We start from the raw sequence: 7084 nt of genomic DNA on the forward strand, positions 1-7084 counted from the left end.
AACAATTCTTCTTCGACATTCCCTGAAGCTTTGGCCACCCCACACGTGCGAATGGTGTTGCCTATCTTGCTCTGAAAACGTGAATAAGACAAAGAAGCACGATATACGACACAACAAACTACGGCGCGCGCCAGGCTCCTCTCCCGCGTGTTCTGCGCAAGGCCACCACCAGTGGCGCAATCTTTTGCGTATGCACTGTAACACCTATGATGATTATAATAAAGAAAGTTCACTGTAATGGAAGGGGAACGTTAAAAAACACATTTAAAAAGGCACGGCACATGTTCCTGCTTCTGTAACGCCAGACAATGAATATTCATTCATTGTCCAAGACTTTAGAAGCTTCCAAGACTTTAGAAGAAAAGAAAAAGAAAATTAAGACTGAATCATCGCGACGGAACATCACAAGTCGCCGTAGGCGTCGAAGACCCTAGCTATAACGAAATTATTTTTGAACAGCTCCGATAGTGTCCATGCAACAATGGTTGCTTGCGTACTGTCAAATGCTCATATGCTGCGGCATAAAGCTCAGGCACGGTGCGAAAACGTGCTCGGAGCGAAAGCGAAACATCGTGCGAGGACATGCATGCAGACGCGAAGTCGGTCACCGCGAACCCGCGCGATCGCTGCATTGCAGCTTCATTCTGTTATGCTACATTTAAGAACATACTTCACATAGTTTTCTCGGCGATTGCTTACGTTTCACGCAAAACAGTTCGGGGGAATCGATCGCGGCGACCGCGCGCAGTGTCCCAGCTTACTGTACGTAGTAGGCAGATAGCGTCTGTAAACCATTCTGTGCTTTCTGTTTGTCCAACATTATTATTTTAAAGGTAAAATACTGCCATTTCGAGAGTACTTGCACAATTGCTCAGGAGGGCTGCCGCGTAGTATGTTTATTTAGCGCCGACGCATGTGAGGCGCTTCCGACAGATGGCGACTCCGTAAGTCGTCCTCGCCCCTAATACCATAGAGTTAGTAGAACAACTCTAGAGGAAAAGCTGGGCCGGAAAAGTGGGAACCTCTAGGGCGCCGCCCTGTTGCTACTGGTCAATGTGGCCAGCGCAATTACTATTGAAAGAGCTGAAAGCAAGTACAGGTCACCTTATGCTTTCTCATCTAAAAACGCATACCTGATGGCTTTATGAAGGTGGTACGTTAATATTAAGTTTACAGAAAGCGATCGCTAAGTCCGCGACTTATGTAAATCACGATGTACGCATTCTTGCAATAAAGGATGACGCGAATTTCGGTTTCGAATCTGTTTTTTGGATGCGTAGTAGTTTCGTACAGTTTAGGTTTGACATGCGATCGCGCGTCGACATCGGACGCTATGGCACACACACTCGTGCCTTGTGTGCCACCGAAGCCCCGAAGTGCTCTGGCATATACCTTCACATGTAAGTAAACAAATGTATCTCCTTGTTGAGAATATCACGCGAGTAGGCAGCTCTTGTGGTGCATCACAATCGTTTGAGAAGCGTCACAGCAGAGCATTTTTCTGCATGCGGAGCGGTGTTTTTATTTGCAGGTTTCCCTTCAGTAGGAAATTGCTGGACAGGCGGACCAGTGCACCGGAATTGTACTGGCGAAGCCGCAAGCAACTCAAAGAATCTGTTTAATTGTTGCACTTTGAACAATCATGCTTCTACAAAGGCCACAGCAGACAAACAGCCTGATGCCGAGTATTTCTGTGCCACGAAGTGATCAAGAGGCGAGTGCCTAATGCGGACGAAATCGAGTGCATCGAGACTTAGAACGGCAGAAAGCTCAGCTACTTGGTAAGGATTCATTACGCAAAACAGAGGTGAGGCGTGCAGACAGGACACAAGAGTAGAGAAGTGGGTGGCGCTCGTGTTGTTTGCTTGTAAATACTCTACTCTTGTGTCCTGTCTGCACGCCTCACCTCCGTTTTGCATAACGAGTGCATCAACCCACATAATAATAGCGTAGGCGTTTTATTAACTGTGCAATATTTTCAACACTTCCTTGCATGCCATTTCATATGGAATATCTTTTCTGGTCACAAATTTGTGCAGCGAATCTATATGCATGATTGACTCCGGGCCTGCGGGAACGTTCACTTGCACTTGATGCTGAGTCTTTTACATGTATCCATAAACTGAAGATATGCACATCAGATCCCTGCGAGCATTTTCAAAATTAATTATTTGAGACAACAGGCACCATATGCAATACTGACATAATCTCAAATACCACTGAGCAGCTGGGACACACTTTTGTTGAGTATACTCGCAGGTAAAATAAGTGATCATGTGGACAGCTCCAGCTCATTCTCCTTAAGTCAGTGTGTACAAGGGGTATGCAAAGATAATTTTTTTCTCGCGCACCGATTATTTTGCTGTATAAGCAAGAGAACCCACCACCGTATCTTGCACATCACACTAATATGTGCTTTAATTTACCAAGTGAGATGAGTTACTTTTATGGCTTATTCAGTCGTATCACACTGCAAGCAGCATTCATCAATCTTCAATTGGATTTTGCAAATGTTTAATGAAACATGCTTCCCTTTTATGCAGATATGCAATGGCAAGCCCTTCCGTGTGTTCCAAAGGTAAAATTTAAGCTCTAAATTAAAGAAGACATTTTTAGTCAGAAACAAGCAAAAATGGTGAATGCAGAGTATCGAAGCCCAAGGTACAGAAATTATGAGAAGTGTCGAATGATTTTAAGGAAAGAGTCATATTTGAAAATGCAAGACTCTTTAGTGGAGGTCAAGTAAGTCAATATAGGTAGAATATTCTGCAAAATTATGCAAGTGAGGGGATGTCAAACAATGGGTCAGGAAATGCGTTGTTTTTCTGCAAAACAAAAGCTGATTGCCATTACATAAGTCATTTTAGCATCATGAGACTGGTGCTTGATAAATTCAGAAATAAACCAAAAAACAAGACAAGCAAAAATAAAAAAAAGCTATTTAATGATGCTCTCTCCACAGTGGGATAAATAAAAACAAACACATCACATCTAATGTGGACATATCAGACATCTTGTGAAACACTAAAGGAAAAATTCAGTTTCGAGCTATGGAACTTGCCGCATAGTTGTGGGGGGCCTTGCACTAATAGTGATAGTTACCACTGCATTTAGAAATTCAAAGCATTCGTGCAGACAAGGATGATTCTTTATATTTTTGGCTACCACTTCAAATGCCTCTACCAAGTGTTACAATGCTGCACGCAGCCATACTAAGGATCTCGCAGCAACACCTGCAGGTAAAATGCAGAAGCAGTCAAAGTCCTGGTGTGTACTGGACACTATGTTTGAAAATTTTTGGGCAAGAAGAGTGCAAGAAGCAGACATAACTGCATTGATTTCAATAATTTCCCATTTGAATGGCCTTTTCTTTTTGCTTAGACAATGCCTACGCCTTGTCACAGCAGCTCCCTCATACAGACTCCGCAAGCCAAGAGGCCGTGGAGGCAAATGCAGGTAAGAGGCAAGAAGCAATAGCACTGGTATCGACATTCATCTAATTTCTTTCTTTTTCTTTCGTTTAGGCAGCCAGCACACCTCGAACAGCCACCTTGACTGCGGGTGTGTCACCCTAGTCGCCAAGGAAACATTTGAGGGAAAGCGGCAGGCAACGTGAACGGCCACTTCTCCATGTAAACGATACCCTTTCTCTTGGATGACTCCTTCGCCACGCCAGCACACTTGTGCACAAAGATGCCGTGGAGGCACGTGCAGGTCAGAGGCAAGAAGCAGTGGCACTGGTGTCGACATTCACCCAATTTCTTTTTCTTACACTGAGGCAGCCAGCACACCTTAAACAGCCACCTTGACTGCGGGTGTGTCAGTAGATTCCTGTTGTACATATGCTCATACTAAACTTCAGTAAACTTGAACTTGATAATAAACTTGAAGGCAAATGGGGCATTGATGCATTGTATTTTTGAACATTTATTGTACACATACAATATATGTTACACTTTGCAGTGCTACAGAGCGTATTTTGAACCTTCCCCCTATATTTTGCACCTTTAATTACGTATGTGTTGTGTGGCCCTCAATGCAGTTCATGTTGTAGCAGCTGCTTTGTCTGTGTATCGCACATTGGCTTAAGCTCGTGATATCCACATACTTCTCTCACATATACAAAATAAAGTTCTATGTAGTCCTCAGTGTTACAACAAAAAAATGAAAGTAAACAATCCAATCGTGGAATTGTGTTTAATACAGTGATTCCTATAACAGTTACTGACAAGTTGACAACTTGAACTGGTCAATTGTTCCATAGCCTCCTCTATTTTTCAAAAATAAAGGAGGCTATGGATCCGTCATGGCAAGGAATTGTATGTATACATAAAAAGAGGGGGGTATGTGTGTGTGTGTTTGTAGTAGGGGGTATAGGATTAGGGCGGTACGAAAAAATGTACCAACGCCGTCCTCTAGACCCATTGCGTTAAGGTACCGTAACAAAGCGTATTATGCTTTGTTCACACACAACCAACTCTGATATTACTGCACACGCCAGGCGACGCGAGCTACATTTGTCATGACGCATTCGCGACTGTACCGGATGCCCTCCATATTATTCTCTTTAATCGTGCACACTGCACCGAGGCAAAAGAAAGATGATGGGCGCAGGTGCCTTTAAGTTATCTCGACCTTGCGAGGCTCTGCTGCGCGTGCCAGGGGAGCTGTCCGTGCGAACACTCCCTGGCACACACCTGCCTCGGCGGCCCCAACCTACGTACCGTTCTGCTTCGAGCTTTGATCTCCCCACTGTCCCTTGGGTGCCCTGGAGTTCCTGCGCCGCCTGCTTTATTATAATCTCAGGTGCTCTCCTGAGACTTCCGTTTGTAGGTTACATGTGCCCTACCCCAACTGGATCAGTGCTTATAATAATAAAAAAGCCCGATCTATCGTCGCGACGATATATCGCGAAAGCGGCTTTTGCAACATACCGCGCCCGTGCGAAGAGAATTACGGAACGCCAACGAGGAATCTGACCACAGCTTCGAGCTCGTAACCTCGTCGAGTGACACTCCTGCAACAGGCGTGACCGCTGAAAACCGCATACCACCGGAAACTTCAACAGGATCATCCCTCGGTTGCATAACTGCCACCTGTACGGCCAACATGGACCACACCCGCACCGTCCCGCAACATAGAAGAACCAACTTATAAAGCCCAAACACACGGCTGCACGCACACATCACGACAGTACAAGCGAGACGCCATGCTGCTACGCTGCTACTGTTGCCGGATTAAAACTGACTACTGTCACCAAGTCTAGCAAGCGTCTCAGGAGCTGGACACCTCGGCGCGTAGCAACATGGCGGCGCTCTTGCGGTTCCCGATTTCAATGCATGGGCCCTATGGGTAGCTTGTCCTCTAGAGTCAGTATAGTAACTCTATGCCCAATACCATATCGTGACGGCCCCGTCGCTGCAGTGCTGTTGTTAAAGCGACGGGCCCCGTCACCGTAGTGTGGATGTTAATGTACCGGGCCCCGTCACCGTAGTGCAGATGTTAAAGTGCCGGGCCCCGTCACTGTAGTCACTACCATGCATAAAATAGCGTGTTGTTAACTAAAAAAGTAAGTTGAACAGCGTACTTTTACCGCTAGTGTTATGGGGCGTTTGAAGAAACCCATACCATCCTCAAAATTAATGTTAAGTGGTTATGCCTTGCAACCTCATCGGCTAGAATTCGTAAAGTGAAATACGGGATTTAAAGTGATTAATTAAAAAGTTAATTCGTGAATTCTTGTCAATTAGTTGATGAGGCGCTTCGATTTCTCGTGCAAATAGTTTCCACCTTTTTGAATAATCCTCGCAGAGGAGTACTGTGATTGTGCTGTCTGCCATAGCTAATATAAAAAAAATAATTTCGTGATACTTAAAAGCGATCACGCTGTATAGTTGTGCAAAATGAAAGCTCAATGCTTGTTGAATTCCCATTGGGTTGAAAATTAAAGAAAATTGCTCACGGTCGAAGTGGCCACTTCTAATTTCCTTTTGCCATACATGTTGCCATGGTTACTGCTGCCGGCTTCGCAATGACGCAGCGTCTACTCTTGCGAGCGGCGACAATAGCCGAGCCGTCTGCTCGCGCCGTGACGTAGCGTCTATACGTGAAAACCGAGACAATGCAGCAGACAGTGGCGCCGGCGTGCACGCAGGTAGGTCACGTGCAAGTCTGTTCTGCTACAGCAACTGCGTCAGCAAAAGCTGGATTCGCACGACGGACCAAAATCGGCGGACAATCAAGCACGACGTGGCTAATCGGCAACGGACATGCAGCCTCCCGCAGCCTGTATCTCTGCTGCGTCTTTGTGGAGTGCGTGATTGGGCAGCACTGAGCCGCACGATGCTCGTTCGTGGAATGAGGCCCGTCGTGTGAATCAGGCTTCTAAACGACGTTCGTTTTTGTCTGGGGGAGGGGCTATGGAGACTTTCGATGCGTCGCCGTGCGTCCCGGACAAATACGACCATACAAGCGCAAGTAGAACTCATTCCGTATAACTCTCAGTGATGTGAAACGCCATGAAAGTTCTTACAAATCAGAAATGACGAAAGGTAGGTTCTTATTCGTTTTATAGTCAACACTCAATGCGCATGAGAGATTAGCCTGCTGCAGTATCATGGCGAAGAATAGAACCATTTTGTTCGAATGTCGAAGTCCAACAAGTTCGAGCTCCGTTTTCAACGCAGTTGGGTGGATTGCATGATGCAGCTGAAGGGCGTATACCTGCTAAGACACGTTTCTTTCTGTCTCGTTCAAGTGCTCATAGGGAGTCGTAGTTCTAGTGCTCATAGTGAGTCATAGCAGACGTTAGGGTGCCATGTTTTATGTTGCTGCAATGACAGGACGCTCAAACCAAGTTTGAACTGTAGTGATACGGAACTTAACCGTAGCAAATCATGTGATGTCAGCTTTATGGTTTTTGTTCTGTCAGCGAATCCTTCAATTTATTGCTTAAATGTTATCTGAGTACCTCGGAATCATTAAACAAGCTTCGTGAAGGTTGGAGAACTCTTCAGGATCAACTCGCGCGAACATATTCAGAAGCCGACGGAATGAAGTCCCACCTTCTCTGTGTATTGATGCA

The 7084-nt window shown here is 45.5% G+C and overlaps 1 long non-coding RNA gene across 2 annotated transcripts; it reads left to right on the plus strand.

Moving 5' to 3' along the window:
* The first annotated feature begins 974 nt into the window (after positions 1–974).
* LOC142575758 (uncharacterized) lies at positions 975–3808 on the plus strand. 2 transcript variants are annotated; one of them, XR_012826709.1, is made up of 4 exons: positions 975–1400; positions 1532–1781; positions 2544–3456; positions 3525–3808. It is a non-coding gene; the product is annotated as an uncharacterized LOC142575758 (long non-coding RNA). The 2 variants fall into 2 exon arrangements; XR_012826710.1 differs by lacking the exon at positions 1532–1781 and having other exon boundaries at positions 3525–3807.
* Positions 3809–7084: the final 3276 nt, after the last annotated feature.

Source organism: Dermacentor variabilis, chromosome 3, assembly GCF_050947875.1.
Source record: "Dermacentor variabilis isolate Ectoservices chromosome 3, ASM5094787v1, whole genome shotgun sequence".
NCBI lineage: Eukaryota > Metazoa > Arthropoda > Arachnida > Ixodida > Ixodidae > Dermacentor > Dermacentor variabilis.